General features: G+C 34.0%; 1 long non-coding RNA gene and 1 pseudogene across 1 annotated transcript; one reads left to right on the top strand and one right to left on the bottom strand.

Annotated features, from left to right (window-relative positions):
• Nucleotides 1-10183: 10183 nt before the first annotated feature.
• Nucleotides 10184-10781, top strand: LOC111402734. The gene is made up of 2 exons (XR_002704346.1): nt 10184-10425; nt 10539-10781. It is a non-coding gene; the product is annotated as an uncharacterized LOC111402734 (long non-coding RNA).
• A 1316-nt stretch (nt 10782-12097) lies between these two features.
• LOC111400557 lies at nt 12098-23170 on the bottom strand (annotated as a pseudogene).
• Between the last annotated feature and the right edge of the window lie 1008 nt (nt 23171-24178).

The raw sequence follows: 24178 nt of genomic DNA, 5'->3' as shown, positions 1-24178 counted from the left end.
ATTGGTTCTTGGTGATCATTTAGTACCAATCCATGTTACCAAATGATCGTTTGTAGTTGGTTATGTGTCACATTTGTAATTTAATGATTATTTGGTAGTTCTTTCTCAAGTGTGTATAAGTAATGATTGTTTGTTGTTGATTGTGCATCACATTTGTAATTTAGTGATTGTTGGTTCTATTGGAACTTGAACTAACGAAGACACCAATGCTGGTGTTTGAATGCTTTAATTCACAAAAAATTAATCTAGTTGTGTGCCAAACCATTTAAATAAAAACGTGTGAAAATGTTTATAGTTGGAAATAAAATGAATGTTGAAGGAAATTTTCTGTATATCGCATAGCTTCAGCTAGATGATTATTTATATAGATTACAGAGCATATGTAGAATATTCTAGAGTGTACAACTGTTGTTAGATCCTTGAATTATGGAAGATGTTAGGAATCTATTTACAAAAGAATTTTGTGGGTGAAACAGAAATGCGACAACAAGGATGAGTAGCTGATGATTGTGTGAATAGCTGGATGCTGATGTGGATGTTAATTCTTAACACCCCCTTCAAGCTAGATGGTACTAATGTAACTCCAAGCTTGTCCTTTAAGAAGAGGAATCTTGAGTGAGTGAGTCCTTTAGTCAGCAAATCTGCAATTTGCTCACAAGATGACACATATCTTACTTCCAGTTCATTTCCAAGGACTTTGTCTCTGATAAAATGAACATCCAATTCAATGTGCTTTGTTCTTGCATGATACACAGGATATTCTGTTAAGGCACAAGCACTCATGTTATCATACCACGAAACTAGAGTTGACAATTGTTGTAGTTCAAGTTGTTTGAATAGTGATTGAATCCAAGTAATTTCTGAGGCTATCGATGCAAGAGCTCTATACTCTGACTCCGTGCTTGATCTGGCAACTACATGTTGCTTCTTTGATGACCAGGCTATTAGTTGTCTCCCAAGTAAATGCAATAGCCAGCTGTTGATCTCCTATCATCTGGATAGGATGCCCAATCTGAATCTGAGTATCCATTTAGATTTAATCTGTCACTTCTTTGTATCCACAGCCTTTGATTCAATGTCCCTTTTAGATACCTTAACACCTTCTTCAATGCTTAACAATGTGTGGTTGTAGGTGATTGTAAAAATTGGCTATACTTATTTACAGCAAAGGTAATGTCAGGCTTGGTGTGTGTGTGAGATATTGCAGTCCTCCTACTGCACTTCTGTAGATTGAGGGATCCTTTAATACTTCTCCATCCGTCTTTAACATGGTTTTGGCAGCAAGGATAAGAGTAGGGCAACATTTCAAATTTTGAAGCTCAAATTTTTTAAGTAACTCAGCAATATACATTGTTTGTGTAAGATGAAGTCCTAAATCATGCCACCATACTTCAATTCCCAAAAAGTGATGTAGTTGCCTGATATCCTTCAGTGCAAACTTTTTGTTCAATTCATTTATGAATCTTTGCAACAATTCTGTGTCACTTCCTGTTACCACTATATCATCTACATAAAAAGAGTGCAAAAATGATGTCTTTCATTCTTGAAGTAAAAACAGCGATGTGTCAGCTATTGACTGTTTGAACTTCCAGCTTATCAGTGTTATTTTTAACTCGTCATACCAAGCTCTAGGTGCCTGCTTCAATCCATAAAGTGCTTTTTCTAGTTTGCACACATAAGTAGGTCTTGATTTGTCTACAAATCCTTCTAGTTGATTCATATACACTACCTTTTCAAGCTCACCATTCAAAAAGGCATTATTGATGTCAACTTACCTAATTGTCCATCCTTTTGAGACTGGCAGAGTAAGTATAATCCACAAGGTTGATGCTTTAATAACTGGACTGAAAGTTTCATAGAAATCAATTCCAGGAGTTTGATGAAATCCTTTGTCTACCAACCTTACTTTGAACCTGTGAAATGATTCATTTGAGTTATGTTTCACTCTAAAAACCCACTTGTTCCCTACTATATTGTAGGTTGGTAAAGGGGGTACAAGTTTCCAGGTTTTGGCTTTTGTTAGTGCATTGATTTCTTCCTCTATAGCTTTTTTCCAATCTTTATTCATCAGAGCTTCATTTACACTTTTAGGTTCTAATCGTTCAGGATTGTATTCAATTGATTTCCCCAAATAAACCTTAGGTTTAAACACTCCAGCCTTTTCCCTAGTAATCATAGGATGCTGCACATGATTACTTGCTCTTTGTTTATATCTCTTTCTTAGCTCATTACTGACTAGTTGCTGATAACTGGTGTGATCAGTATCACCATATAATTCTGGTCTTTCATTATTCTGAGGTGGCCCAACTTCTATTTCCACACTTGGCTCACTAACAATCATTTGATTATTGTTATCCTCTACACCATTATTCATACTTTCATTCTGATTGTCACTTAAGCTAGGAGGTAAGTAATGCATGGGCTACTTCCCAATGAGTTGTATCGGATGAACTTGAAGTGGGATTTAAGTTGTTTAGTTGAGAAGGAAATTGGAAGTATGACACAATTGTTTCAGGTGCTATAGAATTATATTGGTTTTGAGCAAGAAACAAAAACTCAAATAGACTCAACATGCCTTAAGATGTATATTTTTCCTGTTGAGTTTAGACATTTATAATCTTTGTGAGATTCACTGTAACCAAGAAAAACACATTTTGTTGAGAGAAAACTGAACTTGTGTTTTTGGTAAGCTCTTAGGCAAGGATAACATGCATCCAAAAAATTTTATATAACATGCATGTCCAAAAAATTTTAGTGCCTTATAGTCAACTTCCTTTCTATACAAGACTTGGAAAGGGGATTGCATTTCGAGTGTAGGTGTAGGCATCCTATTTATGAGATAAGTTGCTCTTTAGAAAGATTCCCACCAGTATTTCAAGGGCAATTTGGCTTGAGCTAAGAGGGTCAAGCCTGTTTCAATTATGTGCCTGTGTTTTCTCTCTATTCTTCCATTTTGAGCTGATGTGTAAGGACAAAGGTGTCTAAATTCTATTCCATCTTGTGCCAAGAGATTTGTGAAGTTCTATATTCTCCCCCCAGTCAAATTGCAGAGTTTTTATCTTGCTTGCAAACTTATTTTCAGCCAGTTTCTTGAACTGGATGAAAACATTTAATGCTTCTAATTTTGTTTTAGGGGATATATCCAGGTAAACCTGCTAAAATCATCTAGGAAGGTTATGTAAAATCTAAAGCCTGATGTTTATTGAAATGGTGCTTGTCCCCAAATGTCTGTGTGTATGAGTTCTAAGGGAACTTTGGCATGTGAAGTGGATAAAGAAAATGGCAATAGATGAGCTTTACCAAAATGACAGGCATCGCAAAATGATTTGATTTCATTATCTTTCACCTTTTGATTACAAGTTTTGAGCACTTGAGACGCCACTTGGTCAGATGGGTGTCCGAGTCTCTTGTGCCATACATCAATTTTGGAATTTAAAGACTCTTGACTGGGACTACAGAGGAGATAGCACATTTGAGTTTATTTGAGGAAACTAACTTCTGAGAGTGATACTTAGCGTTTTGGCGAGGAAATTCTAGTTGATACAACCCTTCCTTAAACTTCCCTTGCAGCACTATTTCCCTCGTTAGCTTGTCCTTAGCAAAATAGCAATTAAAATGAAACTCCATATAAACTTGATTATCAGATGTTAACTGTGACACACTAATAAGATTTTTCTTTATCCTAGGTATATGCAACAGTTTATTTAACACAAGTGATTTATCATTCAAAGTTGGGACGTGTGTGATGCCAAAGTGTGAAATGTGTAACTTGTTCCCATTACAAACCATTATTTTCTCCTTACCAGTATATTCGTTGATTGAAGCAATGTTTCCCTTCTCAGCAGTGATGTGATTACTGGCTCGTGTATCAGCAAACCAAGCTGGATCATTCACAGTGCTAGGGGATGCCACAAAGGCTACTGTGAAGGGCTATAGTTGTTCCTCTGATTTGGTGGTATTCCTATGTACCGCTCATCAAATCTGAAACTACAAATGTTAGCCTTATGTCCAATTTTGCCACATACTTGACATACAGGTCTGTCACCCCCATTAAGGTTTTCACCTCCATAGCTTTCTTCCAATCTTTATTCATTAGAGCTTCATTTACACTTTTAGGTTCTGATGGTTCAGGATTGGATTCAATCGATTTCCCCAAATAAACCTTAGGTTTAAACACTCCAGCCTTTTCCCTAGTAATCATAGCATGCTGCACCTGATTGCTTGGTCTTTGTTTATGTCTTTGTCTTAGCTCATTACTAACTGGTTGCTGATAACTGGTGTGATCAGTATCACCATCTAATTCAAGTCTTTCATTATTCTGAAGTGGCCCAACTTCTGTTTCCACACTTTGCTCACTAACAATCATTTGATTGTTGTCATTCTTCACACCATTATTCATACTTTCATGTTGATTGTCACTTACGCTGGGAGGTAAGTAGTGCATCGCATGGGTTGCTTCCTAATGAGTTATGTCGGCTGAACTTGAAGTGGGATTTGAGTTGTTTAGCTAAGAAGGAAATTGGAAGTATGACACAATTGTTTCAGGTGCTGTAGAATTAGGTTGGCTTTGAGCAAGAAATAAGGACTCAAATGAAAACTCAAGTTCATTGAATACAATATGCCTTGAGATGTATATTTTTCCTATTGAGTTTAGACATTTATAACCTTTGTGAGATTCACTATAACCAAGAAAAACACATTTTGTTGAGTGAAAACTGAACTTGTGCTTTTGGTAAGGTCTTAGGCAAGGATAACATGCATATCTAAAAAAATTTAGTGCCTTATAGTCAACTTCCTTTCTATACAATACTTGGAAAGAGGATTGCATTTCAAATGTAGGTGTAGGCATTCTATTTATGAGATACGTTGCTGTTTGGAAGGATTCCCACCAATATTTCAAGGGCAATTTGGCTTGAGCTAAGAGAGTCAGGCCTATTTCAGTTATGTGCTTGTGTTTTCTCTCTATTCTTCCATTTTGAGTTGATGTGTAAGAACAAGGGTGTCTGAATTCTATTCCATCTTGTGCCAAGATATTTGTGAAGGTTCTATATTCTCCCCCCCTCCCCATTCAAATTGCAGAGTTTTTATCTTGCTTGCAAACTTATTTTCAACCAATTTCTTGAACTGAATGAAAACATTTACTTCTTTTTGTATAATTCAAATATCTCGAGGATGATCCTAGCGTATTTGTGTTTTTAACATAAAAGGGGAGTCATCAAGATCTTTCGTCTCAAAAATTCATGACAAAAATCTCTTGGTTTAATTCAATAATTCTTTATCATTGCAGGCAGAAAGTCAATGTCTTCGTTTGAGTAAAGTTATTTGTAACAAGACGAGCCTTATATCTCTCCAAATCACCCTTCGAATCCATCTTAGTTTTAAATATCCATTTACAACCAATGAGTTTCGCACCTTCAGGTAACGAGATGAGTTCCCATACGTCATTGTTACCCATGCTGCATCACTTCTAATCTAGCTTAATAAGTTCATGTAACCATGTTCTATTCGAAAGATGTAAAATGATTATTGTTTAGAAAGATGGTTGAGTGGTTAAATTCTTACTTTGATTGTTGTTCAGGCTGCCTCTTTACATCTCATGTGTCGAATATGAAACTTTTTGATAGATTTTCTAGAAAAGCACGCATCAAACACCTTTTTGTCGACTAATGAAGGAAGCATAATGTTTTCCTAAATGAATTTTCGTTGGTTAGACAGTTCAATAGAACCACAAACTAAGTTTTGTTGTGCATACATTAAATAAGATCAAAATACAAGAAACTTTTTTAATATTCTATTCGACCAAATGAGCTACATTTATTAAACATTTGATGCAATCAAAATTTTCATCACACCATATTTAATCAACATTCGCTTCTAACTTCGTTGTTGTTGGATTTTATAATAGAAATACAACTAAGTCTTACGTCAATATATTTGAATTTGAGTGGATTAAAAGTTTTTTATCACTCCATTTGTTTACACTATACCGCTGAAAAATTCAATGAAATTATAAGAAATATAAATTTTCAAAAATATGCATTAGTGATCCAATTTTTTGAGGCTGCTTATAAGTTACATCTCAAATCACATTATTTGTTTTTACATGCCTTTTTGGGTACCTTTGGCCCGCTAGGAATCTTAATAACATTGCTAGCATTTGCCCCCCAGGACATATCCAAGTTGGCGGAACAATCACATTGAGGGGCTCTGGAACCAAGCGTGGGGAGTTCGATTCCTGGTGGGAACCTTTGATCCAATAAAGGAGGAATTATTGGTGGATTAATCACCATAGAGGAGGCTTCCTTTGGGGAAGGAGTAAAAGCCATGTGAGAACCTGAGAACCAACAAGGGCACATCCTGCGATTTACCTCCCTGAGCAGCTGAGGGGCCTGAGGTTCTCAACATGCACCAAGTGTGCAGTTCCAGGAGCGACCACCGGATACGGATCTTCAAGAGGTTTGTTCTAATCAGGAAATCTACTTAAATTTTATCATCTAAAATCTTGCCATCCCCCTTTTTGTATCTCTAGGTCTTGCTTGGATATCTGAGTATGTGTATCGTTCAAATTTCACATTTCAACAATCTTGACCTGCTTTCGATCTCCATTCCATGTTTATCTTTTCCCGGAAAATATATATATATATATATATATATATATACATATATAATATGAAAAAATAGTGATCCAAATTAGTTATCCAAATTTTGATAACTGTGTTTAGGAGTAAAGAATACCACTGAAAATTCTAGAATTATAATCTACGCATAGCCACAAAAAATTCTCCTCCGTTGTGCAATAAAATAGATATTATCGAGATAAATAATGAAACAACTATAATCTTTAGACTCGCTAATTTCATATCTATAAGCCACTTTGACTATTAAGTATGCACCCGTTCATTTTTTTTAAGCTTGGTCTTACACTTAACATGTTGACTTTATTTCTAAAACCAGTACGAAATTGGGTTCTTTTCCCTACATTGTGCAATAAAATGAACTTTATCAAGTTTTCGAATGAAACAACCATAGTCTTTCGATTCATTGGTCACATCTCTGTAAGAAACTTTGAAATTAAGTATTCAACCGTTCATTATTTTCAAGCTTGATCTTACACGTAACACGTTACCTTGTTTTCTATCTTATGTTGTGCAATAAAATAGATTTTGTTGAGATTTGGAATGAACCAACTTATTTCTTATGATTAATTGGCCTTGTATCTTATAGTGCAAATGTGACTATCAAATTTGCATTCTTCCATTCTTTTCAAGCTGATCTCATACTTAAACATATTACATTGTCTTCTCAAATCAGTACAGAGATTGGTGTTTTCTCCTTCATCGTGCAATAAACTAGACTTTATAGAGATTTTGATCCTTGATTGCCACTGCTGAACCACAAGTTAGCATGTTCAGGTCGCAGCTCGGCAAGGATCAGTACTCCATAATTTTATTCCAAATCCGAGGAGACTTCGGATATCTTTTGGGCATGACTTTCAAAGACACTAGGCTATATAAAGAGCAAAACTAGGTCAAATAAGGGAGGACTCAAGACTGTTATGTCTTATCCTACGAGATAAACCACGTGACAACAAGCTAAGCAAAGGCGATGAAAGAGGTGAAGCAAGGTCCACACTCCATTCCACCTCGCTCCCCCACCTATCCGAGGTGGTTTGATTATTGGGCGAGATGATTAGACACCTCATCAGAAGTGATTGATCACCTCTCCAAGCACACAGTGTACTCCCTCTAAAGTGACTCGTACAAGGTGAGGTGCCTCCTGTTGAAGTGTATCTTTAAGGTGGTTGACATTTGTAACTAATATCCTATGCATACATCACCTTTCCATATAAAAGATACTCCGCATATTTGATAGATTTGACAGCTTGCAGTTAACTTTGTGGTTGCTTTTCAACTTGTGTCAAGCGGCCACAAGTTTGGGACTACTAGGATTGACATGGTTTGACTAGTGAGCGCTTAAGACAAGCTACGTGTCAAACATTCAATGGACACCATCTTTTCTCTCTTGACATAAAAGTTAACACTTGTGCCTCCATAAGTAAGCTGAATCCAAGTAATACTGCAATAACTTCAACACACATATTGAAGGGATTCATGCTCTCTCTTCAAACTCGCCACACATATTCTAATCCATTTTGTCCTTCCATCGCCCAAAATATCTATACATTGATTTGACAAGAGCCTAGGACTACCTGCGATCATCGCACTCCACTGGAGTAGGGCCGGTCCTGGGCACATGCAAATGAAGCTTGTGCCTCAGGCCCAAAATCACAAAGGCCCTATTTTGGCTCAATTTTTTTTTTTTTAATATTAAAAGAAGGAAAAGGAAATTTAAAATAGTTTTTTCATTAATTGTGAGATGATTGAAATATTTGTTTGTTATTTTAGTCTTAAGTTTTAAGTTAACAATATGTTGCATAATATATCGTTGAATTTTACATTTACGTTGATTTTAGGGGCCTAATTTTTGGACTTTGTCTCGGGCCCCGACAATCACAGGACCGGCCCTGCACTGGAGCCATAGTCACAAGCAATCAAACATGGTTGTCTAAGTGTGCAGCTAAGGTACATGTGGATGGCAAATTAGCTGTCATTCGCTGGCCATGCAGCACTGTCGAATTTCGAAGTTAATACATACCACACCATAGAAAATCATAGAAGAGGGACTCCATACCATAATCCATCAAACTCCTGCTAGAGAAATTACAAGAATTTCTTCAAAGCTCTGGATGATTTTGAAGAGGAAGACGGTGTCATCATTGTCAAGATAAAAAGTTGTATCCAACTTTTCTTCTATATTTTCTGGGTTATGAACTCACTTTTAAACTTTTGTTGCTAGGATTTTGATAAAACCTTTAACGTTTTAATCTAATAAATTACTTGTTTAATTAAATTCTCGTGATTGTTAGTTGACATCTTATTATTCGGCCAATTTAGGATTGTGTTTTGGGATTCGTGATTTTATCGAAATAAATCATGTTTCTAACTTAGATAATAAATAACACTAGGTCCTATAGAAGATAGAGATGATCCTATACTTAATGCAATCTTAATTGATATTCTAGATTTGTTTTGCTTCCTTATCAAATGACATCCTTCATTGAGATATAGTTGGCTTGTTCATAGAAATTAGTTTAATTTATGTCGAGAGATAAAACTAACATATAAGAAATATCTATGTCAACTTAAAATAATAATTAAATGATAACGTGTAGTTGAGGATCAAAGTAGGTTAACAATAGTGGATTTGGTATCCTAGTGCCTTCTGTAATTTGATAAACCATATACTTTTATTTGTTTATTTTAGTAGATAATTAGATATAGTCAACAATAAAATCCAAACAATTACCTTGTCTAAATTGAAATTTTTTCCTCCTATGTTTAGCAGTAAAGTGATTTTACCGAGATTTCGAATGAACCAATGTCGTCTTTTGATTCATTACCCTCGTATCTATAAGCGACTTTGAATATCAAGTTTGTGTCCATCCATTCTTTTCTAACACTTAACACGTTGACTTGCTTTCTAAAACTAATAGTACAGAAATGGATTCTTTTATCCTACGTTTTTGTAATAAAATGGACTTTATCAAGATTTGGAATGAACCATCACCTGGTCAGTATTATGTGTTCAACTTAATCAAGCATGTAAAAGCAACAAGTTTAATAAAGCCCCAGTTTATTTTCCATTATTTACCTATTAAAGTGACAAATATAATCGTTATCCATCACATCAAATTACCATTTTTTATTTTCTATCTTTTGTGTGGGGTCCGTAACGATTATATTTTTCATTCTTATTTTTATATTAATATGAACCAAACGGGGCCAAAGATATAAATCAATTTTCTACTTTTATTTGCATGGTACAAGCTGTTGCTAGAAGTACAATTTTCCAGAACTGTACAATATTTATTACAAATTGAAAAATGTTCAATAAAAGGGTAATTGGCACAAAACGTCAATACCTTTCTTTTTTGGCATTTTTGCCCATATTTTCACATATTTTTGCGTTAAATGTCCTTTTGACCAATTTTTAACGTAAAACGATCAATATACCCTCCTAATTAAATAAAAGAAAAATAAAAGAAAAAAATAAAGAATAAATTATAACTATAGGGCCAAACTTTTTAAAAAGTGTAATTCAGTCCAAACAAATTATTAAAATATTAAAAATTTAAAGAAATGTTCTCTCTCTTTCCTCCGCTTTCTCCCTCAACGCTTAATTGATCGGTGGTGAGTTTCGCCATGGCCTCTGCCAGTTTCCTTGGTATTGGCACAACCTCTCGTTCAGCATAAACAGTAAAACACTCATCTGCTTTGGTTTCGAAAATGAGAGCACCCGTCCTCGTTTACAAAATGGAGAGCGCTCTGCTGTGTGCTTCTCGCTTTGTTCCTTCAACAATTAAGCGTTCGTTCATACAAGCACAGATTAATATCATTGTGATTTTATTGTCTTTTATCTTCTCGGATTTCCGGTTAATTTTGTGGTTGAAATATATTGTTTCCTGTTATTTTAAGCAGATTATAGTGAAGTGGGTGGCTAGGTGCATTTGGAAGGAATTTTCATACTTCGTTTTCCGTCCAAGTGCCATACAACAATTCCCTTTTGAGTAGAAATAAAGGAGCTGCTTGTAGAAGCCATATTGTCATTGCTTCCGTGGTAATTTTCATATCCTTTTACAGTATTGATGTTTGTTTTCAGGTTTCCCTATTTCTGTCATTGAACTTTATTGTGAAAGTGGGGGAAATTTTTAAAGTGTTCAACTTTGTTTATTGCCTAGATTGGAAGACATTAAATTTTCCCCTTGGAAAAGGTTTAATTTAATTTAAAATGAGCGTATATTGTATATTTTTACTGGAATTGAAAATCCAGTGTTTTGATAATGAATTAAGCAACTACAAGTTTAAATTTGGAAGAAATCCAGTTTCCTCGGTACTGGCGCAGGCCATGGTTGATCAATTAAGCGGAGGGAGAAGGCTCAGGAAAGAGAGAGAACATTTCTTTAAATTTTTAGTATTTTAATAATTTATTTGGACTAAATTACACTTTTTAAAAAGTTTGGGCCTATAATTACAATTTGTTCTTTATTTTTATTTTTTTATTTGATTAGAAGGGTATATTGGTCATTTTACATTAAAAATTGGTCAAAAGGACGTTCGGTGCAAAGAAAGGTAGAATAAGGGTCAAAAATGTCAAAAAATAAAAGATATAGACATTTTCCACAATAAACTTGAAAAGTAGGAACGATTTGTACCAATTACCCTTAAATAAAACCTCTAAAGAAGATTACAATACTGCCACAAAAGGACTATATGATACCCTTTTAAACAATTACAAGTCTATACACTGTGTTGCCCCCCAGGACACATCCGAGTTGGTGGAACAATCACTTCGCTGGGACGCTGGAAGTAAGGGTGGGGAGTTCGATTCCTGGAGTTAACACTGGGAGCCATATGGAGAGGAAGCCATTGGTGTGAACAAACGCCCAGTGAGGAGAGCTCTCTTTGCGGAAGGATTTGGACTAAATTACACTTTTTAAAAAGTTTGGGCCTATAATTACAATTTGTTCTTTATGTTTATTTTTTTTAATTTAATTAGGAGAGTATATTGGTCATTTTATATTAAAAATTGATCAAAAGGACGTTCGGTGCAAAGAAAGGTAGAATAAGGGTCAAAAATGTCAAAAAATAAAAGATATAGACGTTTTTCACAATAAACTTGAAAAGTAGGAACGGTTTATACCAATTACCCTTAAATAAAACTTGTAAAGAAGATTACAATACTGCCACAAAAGGACTATATGATACCCTTTTAAACAATTACAAGTCTATACACTGTGCATTGGAAAGAAAAAAAATAAGATTTGTGCCTGCACAGACAAGAAAAGCACTGCCAGACTTTTTTAAAGATACAGTTAGCAGTTTTTGATTGGACAAAGGCACAAAAAAAAAAAAACAAAGAAAGTGACCAAACAGGTGCTGCGTTGTAAAAACCCTGTACTTATAAAATTTTCCAAAAAATAATGGTGTTAGTACCGCACGATAGAAATGAAAAAGATAAAAAAGTAACACTTTTAATATCATTGCTGACTTCTTGAAGCCTTGCTCAATAAATTCGTTCCACTGGCAGACTTTCTCAACTCTGTAGAACAACAAATATGAGTTTACCTTAATGAAACAAGAAAAGTGCTTAGAAATGAGTTTCAGACAATCATAATATTATCACGTCGCAGGATATACCATTTCTAAGCGTTCAACAGAAACAAAAAATATTCACATGAGACGATTTCAGAGTGCTTACGAATCATTATTTTTTGCCGGTTTTGCTTCCTTCAGTTTCTGTTTCCATAGAAAGAACGCTATCTGATTTATCACCAAGTCTTTCTTCATTATCGGCATCGCCGTATCCTAAACTATTTGATTGCCTGAGAGATTCTTTCCGTAAACTAATTACGGAGTGCTTATCACTACCCTTGGAGAAGTTTTCCTCATCAGAAGCTGCTTTTTCCGAGCCATTCAACATTTTAAAGCTTCTCTGAGGAGTCCCAACAGTAGACTTTTTGCTTGGAGAAGTAGATCCATACATCATCGAAGGGGACAAATTTTTTAGATCTTTAAGCAGCTGCAGCCTCTCGATCTCCTCATCTTTTTTGCCTATGGTGTCTTTAAGAGATGCAACCAGCAGAGAAAAAGCTTAATTTTTAGTTTAAAAGAAGTTAAAATTACTTTTAAGCTTCGTTTTTGCCAAACATAAATAGTAAGCCAATTGTAGTTTTCAGGTGTTTTTTCATCTCTACCAAAATTTAAAAAAAATTGCGATCAGATTAAGATATAAAAAGTTATGCATGCAAACGACTACCTGTTCCATCAATTCTCTGACATTTCGGCCATCTTTGCTGCTCTTGGCGGCACCAGGCTCGACTTCAGAAACTCTTTCCGCAAATTTTAAGGTACTTAAGTAACATCGGGATTAAGCTGCACAAACATAAGCGTATTTGCATGGCCACCTGCGCCACAGAAACTAAAGTCATTGCTTTAATGCAAAACCAGAAGCCCTTACAGTTCAATAACAAGATGAATCCATATTCAGTGAATTTACTTGCCTCTCTAAGTAATCATTTCCTTTTCCATAAAATAAAAACTTCATCACAAATTCAATTTTCAAATATTATGAAACAAAAAGGAATAATACAAACACCATCAATAATAGTCTATTTCCACTTATTCAGTTCAACACATTAATGAAAAGCGTAATTCACATGAATCAAAAATGAGAAACAAGGAGGTATGTAATCCCAGCCTCTCGTATTGAATAAGTTTTCTACTCTTGGAATTTCAATGTTGCCTTGTGTCCGTGAACGTGGGCCATTAGTCGAAGACTGATTTTGGATACTTAAAAAAAAGTTCCAACTTTCAAATCCTTGGTTGAAAACTTGTTCCTGCTCAATGGGAACGATTCAATTTGAGATGCTGAAAGTATTATAAAGACTCAAACTGGTATTGTGTCAAAACGTCAAGGTTTGTCGACCTTAAATTTTAGGTACATCCTAAATTGTACACGAATTCTGAATACACCCTACAAGCATCAACTTCACAATACAGGAGTTCGGATCCAAATTGGTCACAGTCCGGCTATTTTGAAAATTCATACTAATGCAAATTTCATTAACTTCATCATTATATTCAGTTTAGTGCATACTTTCAGCAGTTTTCTATGATCTCTATTGACTCGTTTAATGGTATATATTTAATGATTCTTGATTCTTCGTGATCGGGTTACAGAATTCGGAGAAAGCAAGGAAAAAAAGGCAAGAAATATCAAATATATGTAGCTTCCAGTAGAATGAAGATATTTAAACTGTATATGAAGACAGATATGGTTCTGATTGATTATAAGATAGAGGGAAGAATCTGTAGACTAATCCTTGAAAAATTATACTGGAAGCTTACCGTCTATGCAACTTACTGTATTTGCAGCATACTGTATTTGCAAGCAACTTATCGTATTTGCAACTTAGCGTATATGTTTGCCTACTGTATTTGCAGCTTACCATATATGCTGCTTACCGTATATATATTTGACCGTATTTGTACATATTTTATTTACTATTTTCATATATATCGTATTTCACATACCTTATTTTCATTTACACATAGAAATACTGCATATATAATTTACATAGTTAGCAAGAAAATTCAAATATATATTTTTCTTTTTCGATTTTTATTTCTAACATAAATATAACAAACAAGTAAACTGCAAATATATGAATCAAGTAAATTGCAAACGTGTAAATCGCTAAATAAATAAATTTGCAAGAATAAATTGCAAAATAAATGAATAGCAGATGAATTTTCAACCGAGGCATGTGCGAACACAGTTTCCTTAAAACAGATTCGTCGCTCACCGTTAGTACTTGAGATTTAATTCAAGCGTCTGTTTTTCAAGATACAACGATAAAACTAGTAGAATTTGAGCACCACAGATACTACTTCGGTTAATTGATTTAGCGTCTGAACAATACATCACAATGACGACGCTGAACAGAAATCGAGATAGAGACAGAAAAAATATGCAAAATGTTTTTCTCCTATTTTTGTGTGTGTCAATTGCTGAAAATTTATGAGATTTAATATATGTTAAATCTGTCCATTAAACTCCATGACAATAAAATATGGAGTTGCTTTAATTTCTAGGAGTTTTGGTAGTTTTAGGAAACTCAAAGGTCAGTTGGAGAAAATAAAAAAAATTGCAAATGTGGACACTCCAAACGGGCCAATTTTTTCGTGTGCGCAGATTGCGCCGGCACACAAGTTTAAGTCCGAAAGTAATTTCGGTCCCTGATTTGCAACCCCATTCACACGTGGAGAGAGCCTCTATGCTACACATGATTACACCCTTCCAATATGTAACCATATCTAAAGTAATTCTTGCTTTCATATTTTTCCTTTGTGAGACAAACTCATTTTTTCCGCATAAATCATCTTCCAATGGTCAATTTTGACCTCCAATTTCTCATTCACGCAAGCTTCATTTTTGACAAGTAAATATGTGATTTCGATGCTTTCACGGAGGAAAACACGGATCAACTTTGATATTTCAAATTGGACCAACGGGTTCCATCGAAAAGTGTGCCAAAAGCGAGTCATTTACTTATATTTTCCAATAATCCCCCACTTGAATGAAAATTGCGAGAGATATGAGATCGTGAGACACAAGACTTGGTGATAAAGTTCAACGGTTGAAGCCTACATAGGATAGGTAGGTATTACCTTTTGAACCTTCCCTTGTGAAAGTATATTTAACTTACTAGCTAGCCAGTGGACGTGTTGTTCTTGAACTGTTCTGCCGTTTATGTAAACGATGATATACTTCACACAGGATTCTTCCTAACACAATTCAATTCTCATTATTATATTCGTTTTGATCATGAACATATGCTTGTTTCTATGATAGTTTTTAAGAATTGAGCCCCACACAATTCTCTTAGAAGCGACCCACTTCTCTCTCACATAGGTGATTTCTTATTACAAGTAATCCGCATTACTTAGCTCGATTTTCGACGTATAAGAATCATTAAAAGCTTATTGCTTATCCTTTATTCTTACGGACATCACTGTTACATCATAGGAATTGACAGGAGGTTGTTCCCCATAGTGAATATTATTAAGTATTTACAATTAGGTTGTTTCTTTGAACCTAAATCTTAGGATCTCCAGTCAACAAGGTTGGGTTTTCTTTGTAATAACTTATCCATTCAAGGGCTTAATTCTCATTCCTTTCGATGATTTTTCAACTAACTCTCTATTTAACCCTTTGATTAGCGGATTCGCAATGTTATCTTTTGATCTTACATAGTTAATAGTGATAACTTCANAACCATCTTTAGTATCTTTGACGTAAACACATTTGTCACACTCATTGATTTTAAATCCACTCTCTACCATTGCATTATCAAAATTTTCATGCCATTGTTTGGGTGCTTATTTCAAATCATATAGTGATTTCACCAATTTACAAACTTTCTTTTCTTACCCTGGCAATGAAAACCCCTCAGGTTATTCTATATAAATTTCTTCTTCTAAATCTCTATTTAAAAAGGAAGTCTTAACATCCATTTGATGTACTTCAAGATTTTGCAAAGCGACAATCGCAAGTACCACCCTAATAGATGTTATTATTGTCACTGAAAAATACGTATCAAAGTAATCAAGGTCTTCCATTTGCTTGTAACCTTTTAGTACTAATCTGGCCTTGTACTTTTCAATAGTTCCATCTGCTCTCATTTTCCTTTTGAAAATTCATTTATAGCCTAGTGGTTTGCTTCCTGGATGAAGATCCACTAGCTCACATGTATGATTTTACAGTATGAAATCTACTTTACTTTTAATGGCATCCTTCCATTGAGATCCTTCCAAGGAATTCACAGCCTCTTGATAACTTTGAGGTTCACTTTCTAGCATGTAAGTAAGAAAATAAGGACCATACGATTTTTGATGTCCTTTCCCATTTGCTACGTCTTACCCCAGTCTGCTCTTCAATTTTTCGTCATGACTATTTTCAGTCATAGTCTCATATGTTTATTTGGAGGAGTTTGCTTCCTCTTTGGACTTGTACGGAAATACATGTTCAAAGAATGAAATATTTCTTCATTCAAATATCGTGTTTTTGTGTATGTCTGAGATTTTAGAGTCATACACAAGAAATCGATAAGCACTACTATTGTGTGCATAGCCAATGAAGATGCAATTTACTATTTTTTGCCTTATCTTTACCTTCTTTGGTGTTGAATGGCCACTTTGGCAAGACACCCCTACACTCGTAAGTATTTATAGGAAAACTTTCTTCCTTTCCATAACTCATATGTTGTCTTTTCCATTTTCTTTTGGGGCGCCTTATTTAAAAGGTAATTTGCTGACAGCACAGCTTTCTTCCACATGTTCTGAGGTAACCCAGAACTTACTAACATTGCATTCATCATTTCCTTTAAAGTACGATTTTTTCGTTCAGCAACACCGTTTTGTTGCGATGAATAAGGTGAAGTGATTTCCTGTATAATTTCGTGTTGTGTATAGAATTCAGCAAATGATGCTTCATGCTCACCATCTCGATTGCTTCTTAACATTAATTTTCTTATTAAGTTGAATTTCAACTTCATTCTTATAGAGAACAAATTTCTCTATAACTTCATCTTTACTTTTTAGCAAATACACATAACAGTATGTGGTGCTATCGTCGACAAAAGTAATGAAATACTTGTTACCACCTCTTGTTTATACAAGTTTTAGGTCACATACGTCACTGTGAATTAAATCAATTAGTTCAGTGTTCCGTTCAATTAATTTAAATGACGACCTTGTCGATTTTGTATTAACACATGTTTCACACTTATGTTTGAAATCAATATGGAACTCAGGTATGCAATTCATGTTAACTAGTTTTCATAAAGTATCATAGTTAACATGTCCTAGTCTACCATGCCACAAATTGAAACACTCAAGCAAATAAGCAGAAGAGTTTACTTTATTTATTTTTGGTTTAACAACCATTACATTCAGTTGAAACATACCACGAAAATATAACCTTTTCTGATAAACATTCCACTTTTCGACAAAATAACTTTGTCTGACTAAAATACAATACGAAAATCATGCTTATTCAAAAGCGACTCGAACACTAGGTTCTTACGAATTTTCGGCACATATAGCACATTGTTAAGTATCAACTCCTTTCCCGAGGTCATCTTCAGAACCACTTTTCCTTGACCTTTGATTTCAGAAGTCGCTGAATTTTCTATAAACATCTTCTCCCCATAATCAATTGCTTCGAACGCTGCAAACAGCTCCTAATCAGATTACACATGCCTCGTAGCACCGGTGTCAATCCACCACTCATTAGGGTTTGAACCCAGTACGTTCACTTCAGAAATGACAGCTAACAGATTCAGCTCTGACACATCTTGTGCCATTTAGTCAACCCCATTTGTTTCTTTCTTCTTCTTTGGCAATCTGCACTCCGAGGACTTGTGACCCACTTTGTCACAATTGAAGCATTTTCCTTGAATTTCTTCTTAGAAATTTCACCTTTTGGCCCTTACTTGGTCCTTTTGCCACCGGATGGCCGAGACTTTTTTTGTAGGTCTTACTACTTTGACCAAACTCCACAACATTGACTTTAGCCATGCCAGGATTGAACCACTTCTTTTCAGAACTCTTGTTATCTTCTTCAATTTGAAGTCTAACAATTAGTTCTTCGACGTTCATTTCCTTTCGTTTGTGTTTCAAATAATTTTTGAAATCTTTCCAAGCGGGGGGCAATTTTTGAATAATTGCAACCACTTGAAAAGTTTCATTCAAAATCATCCATTCGGCATGAATTTCGTGAAGAATCACTTGGAGTTTTTGCACTTGACTGATAACTGTTTTGGAGTCTATCATTTTATAGTCTAAGAATCTGCCGACAATAAACATTTTAGCCTCAGCATCCTCAGTTTTATATTTTCGATCCAACGACTCCCACCACTCCTTAGCAGTTTTCATAGTACTATACACATTGTATAGCATGTCTGCTAAACCGTTCATAATATAGTTTTGGCACAGAAAATCCAAATGGTTCCAAGCATCAAGCGCACTGATTGCTTGAATATCTCTCTCACCCTCATTGAGTTTTGGAGCAATCTTAATCAAGAATCTCGCAAGATTTAAAATAGTTAGGTAAAATAACATTTTTTCTGCCACCTTTTGAAATTCAAACCATTGAATATCTCTGATTTTTCTCTATGATTAACTAAAACATTAACTGTATGGCCAGTTGTTGGAGCCACAATTTGACTCACAACATGACTTAACAATTTAGCTACAGTCTGAGCCACAACAAAGATTGGCCCTTGAGCTACAGCTTGATTTTCGGTAGGCACATTTTTGGGTCACATTCATGTTGGTCAATTTGGTTGCCATTTCTGAAAGTTAAACAAAAAAATTAGTTTCTAAAATTAACAGTATAAGAAACAAATTTTTTCCTTAGAAATTTATTTTAAGTTTGTTGGATTTTAGTGGTGTTAATGAAATCGGATTATCGCATACCGTATATGTAGTTTAGGTTCCGGTTTTAAGCATACTGTATATGCAATATACCGTATATCTAGCTTACCGTATATGCAGTTTATCGTATTTGTAGCCTACTATATTTGCAGGTAACTTACCGTATTTGCAGCTTACTGTACATGCTGCCTTTCGTATATGCATTTGACCGTATTTACACATATTTTCTTTACCCTTTTCATATATACCGTATTTTTACTTACACATAAAAATACCATATATGTAACTTACATATACCGAATTGCATTTACCAACTGTTAGCAAGAAAATTCAAATATATTTTTCTCTTTTTCGATTTTTATTTCTAACATAAATATAACAAATAAGTAAACTGCAAATATATGAATCAAATAAATTGCAAATGTGTAAATCGCTAAATAAATAAATTTGCAAGAATAAATTGTAAAGGTGTAATTGTAAAATAAATAAATAGTAGATGAATTTTCAACCCGAGGCCTGTGTGAACACAGTTTCCTTAAAATGGATTCACCCCTCACCGTTAGTGCTTGGGGTCTAATCCAAGCATCTGTTTTCCAGAATACAACGGTAAAACTCGTAGAATTTGAGCACCACAGATACTACTTCGGTAGCGTCCGAATAATATCACCACAATGACGACACTGAACAAAAATCGAGATGCAGACAGAAAAAAATATGTAGAATGTTTTTTTTCCTATTTTCGTGTATTTCAATTGCTGAAAAATTATGAAATTTAATATATGTTAAATCTGCCCATTAAACTTCATGGCAATAAAATCTAGAGTTGCTTCAGTTTTTAGGAGTTTTGGTAGTTTCAGGAAACTCAAAGGTCAATTGGAGAAAGTAAAAAAATTACAAAACGTGGACACTCCAAACGGGCCAATTTTTACTTCGTTTGGTTCGACATTCGTGTATGCAGGTCGTGCCTGCACACAAATTTAAGGTCCAAAGGCAATTTTCGGTTCGTGATTTGCACCTCCTACGCGAGCACGTGGAGAGAGCCTTTATGCTACACATGATTACACCCTTCCAATGTGCAGCCATATTTAAAGTGGTTCTTGCTTTCATATTTTTCCTATGTGGGACAAACTCATTTTTCCCACATAAATCATCTTCCAATGGTCAATTTTAAGCTCTAATTTCTCATTCACTCAAGTTTCATTTTTTGGCAGGTAAATATATGATTTTAATGCTCTCACGGAGAAGAATACGGATCAACTTTGATCTTCCAAATTGGATCAATGGGTCCCATCAAAAAGTGTGCCAAAACTGAGTCATTTACTCATATTTTCCAACAGTACCCAATGAACTTTGAAGGACTTGAGTAAGTTTGTTGTTTCTATATGGAACATGAGTACTTTTTGTGCCAATGCCGAGATGACATCTCCAAGGGTAGATAAAGATTTGTTTATATGTTGTGCCTCTTTCAATTTGTCTCCTGTTACCTCAGAACGGTCGACTATTTCACTTCCTGCAAGATCTACTAAATGAAGACTGCCACGCGAAGAAGAATTGCTCTTGTGATCCATAGCCCGGACATGAATGGTTACAATACTGTATACACGTGTGCTGTCATTAAATAGGCATTATACCAGCAAAGTAATAATTTAAGGAAAAAGATAACTATATATGTTTTAGGTAGAAAACTTGTGTGATCTACAGCTTCTTTCGTTTAGGGCAGTTGAACTTCTAGCTCGATTAGTCCAATATCCATCAGTTCCAATACATCAGAGGGGGAGTTGACAACTTGAACGCAAGCTTCTGGAATGGCTAACCCATTGGGTTGGGATGTAGATAAATCCCAAGCGTGAGCAAATCAAGAAAAACAATTTTAACATTGAAGAATAAATGTGTTTGGAAAGTGTTCGTCAATCTTTTATATATGGTCAAAACCAATTTTTACCTATACATTTCATGTTACCCCCAAGTAGTACTCAATTATCCACCACTAATTTATATATATTTATAAACAAAACTGATTATAAACACTTTCCAAACAAGCTCTAAATAAATAATAGCATTCAACCACCACTTAAAAAAGTTGTGCACTAATTAGGCTTTTTTAACTAAAATAAGAATCTTGCCTCCATCGATCGAGGCATGTTGAAGACTATTTAACTAAATAAATTGTTTCCTAACAATTTAAACATTTAGATGAGGTGTTCGGCAATCGATATACTAAAACGATGAGACATATTAGAAAAATGAATTAATCAAAATGAAGTCTTAAGAATGAATTACAATAGAGATAGAGGCAAAGAGGAGTACTGATCCATTGGCATGCACGTCAAGAAATCGAAATTATGAAATGACTGCATAAAGAAGGATATCTTTTTAATGAAATGTCACTTGTGAGCAAATCATGGACTTGTTCATTATATATTTCCATCATTTGGACAAAAATTTCATATCAGGGACAGCCTTGATATTTTGGGGGCCTTATGTCAATTTCAAATTGGAGCCCTATATTTTAAATCTTATTTTATAGAGTTTTAGCCCGTTTAATGGAGATTGAGACTTTGTTTGAGTCCCATTTTTCATCAAAATGCATTTTTCAACAGTAATTTGACATTATTTCAACCACATATTTTTCAATAAAATAATATTACACGTAAATCTAAAACTATTCCTTATTTTTTAATTACACATTTTACATCATAACACTATTTCATAATGCATTTTTTTTTTGAGAATTTTTTGGTAGATTTTGATAGAAGTGGATAAAATATGTGGATTTAAAGTTTTGGAACCCATAAAATATGTTGTTAAAATTAATTGTTGATTTTGATTTAGATTAAAATTTGAATTTTAATCAATACCAAACATGGGTTTAATATAATTATAAAAAAAAATCTAACACAGACACATAAACACCAAATTTGAAGAGAAAATTAATAAAATGTCAAATTTCAACCAGTAATACAAATTACAAGTAAAGTTTGGCGAACAGAGCTACAATGCAATTACAAAGGGGTATACTTGTTTGTATGATTATTTTCTCACTACAACTATTTCAAATAAAATTGAATATACATTTGAATAATTTATGTAAAAAATTGGAGAATGTGACTGCAAAAGATAGTGTAAAAAAATAATGAAAATGATAATTAAATACAAACAAGCTTCTAATTTTATATTAATTTATAAGAAATTAATTTAAAATAAGAAGTATATATATGAACAAGGATAAAGAATTATTAAATTCAAAGCTATTTTAGCAAATATCTAAAAATATTATTATCATGAGATTAAAACAAAATAATATAATAACAACCTATGTACTCTGTAGTATATGTTTTGAAGATAAGAGAGAAAGAAAGAAACCTGTAACGTTGTAACAATGGTAGTGAGATCAAATCAAATTGCATTAAATCTTCAAAATTTTAATTCAAAGGGAGATAATTTATATCTTGTTGGGTTGAAAAAATAATGGTGGGTGATTGCTCGACATGACCTTTTGTTTGATTAAAAAAAGAAAATGGATGTTTGGAAGATAAAGTGTCAACTTAATTATAAAGAGGAAAAGTGACATTTGTGATAAATAAATATAAGTGATAAGTTTGTTGTTATATATATATTTTAAAGATTTTTGTATTTTCAATTTTTATTAATTTCTTATGTTTGCATACGATAATTCTATTTTTAGAATTTCATAAATATAATTTTCATTTTTCTTCAACCAACCAAACAACTTTACATAATTTGGGGCCCCACTTTGGACGATCGCCTACTTCGCCTATACTCAGGGCTGCCAGTGTTTCATATGTAAGTGTAGTCCTCCTAACTTGTGAAATGCGGAGAAGATCGTTAAAAGCTCGATAATTGACCTCCCAATCCTTTTCTATTGCTCCACGAGGCCAGTCTGGAGAAAGAGGTGTCCATTTTAGGAATGCTATGCGAATTGAAGATATGCAACATAATATATACAAGAATGCACAGACACAAACTCTTTTTCATACCATGGTGTAGGTTTTCCCCGAACCAGTTTGGCCATATGCAAATATACATACATTATATCCATCCAAAACTGATTGTAACAAGGGCTGCGTATCCACAAATACTTCGACTGCCATCATTTGACATGTCACATGAGCAAACGAAAAGGAAAATGAAGACAGATCGAAGAAATAATAAGTAACTTATATCATATAGTGCTTGTTTGTTGTAGCTTTTTAAAGAGTTAATTGTTCCAACGACCATTGAACTTAAGTCCATGTCTTTGATTGACTATTGAAATTTAAAATGTCAAGTTTTGAAAAATTTCGAGTTTTTGTCACTGAACTTAGGTCTATATCTTTGATTATTCACTGAAATTTAAAATGCCCAGTTTTGGTTACTGAATTTAGGTCAATATCTTCAATTGCTCAATGAACTTAGATTCATGTCTTCGATTGCTCACTGAACTTAGGTCCATGTCTTAGATTGCTCACTAAAATTTAAATATCGAATTTTGATAACTGAATTTTGGAATATGTCGTACGTTACTCATTAGCAAAATTGTTGAATTTTGAAAAATATCGAATTTACAGTAAGTAATGTACAATTTTTTTCAAAGTTCAGTTGCCAAAACTCGGCATTTTAAATTTCAGTGAACATTCGAAGACATGGATCTTAGTTTAATGATCAAAACTCGACATTTTTAAAAATTTAGTGGCCAAACACGACATTTTAAATTTCAATAAGCAATCGAAGACATGGACCTAAGTTTAGTGACCAAAACTCGATATTTTAAACTTCAGTGCCCAATCAAAAACATGAACCTAAGTTCAATGACCATTGGAACAATGAACTCATTTTTAAAACTTATAAGCTTGTCAAACAATCCACAGCTTATATAATCTACAAAAATCTTTACCAAATAGACTCATTGTATGATATGTGAAGAAATTGATAATTATGAGATAATTGATTAATTAGATTTTTGTATATTATGTTCTATTAATTAGTTAGAAATAATTTTCTTCTTTCTTTATTTATAAGATTACATTCATTTTCTTGAATCCTTGTCGTACTGTAAATTAAGCATAGGAGGCATTGTAATATTCATTGAGAAATATAGAATTCATAATTTCTCATTCTCT

The sequence above is a fragment of the Olea europaea genome, chromosome 10 (assembly GCF_002742605.1).
Source record: "Olea europaea var. sylvestris chromosome 10, O_europaea_v1, whole genome shotgun sequence".
Lineage (NCBI taxonomy): Eukaryota > Viridiplantae > Streptophyta > Magnoliopsida > Lamiales > Oleaceae > Olea > Olea europaea.
The sequence above is the reverse complement of the archived record's forward strand: the minus strand, read 5'-3'. Positions and strand labels throughout refer to the sequence as shown.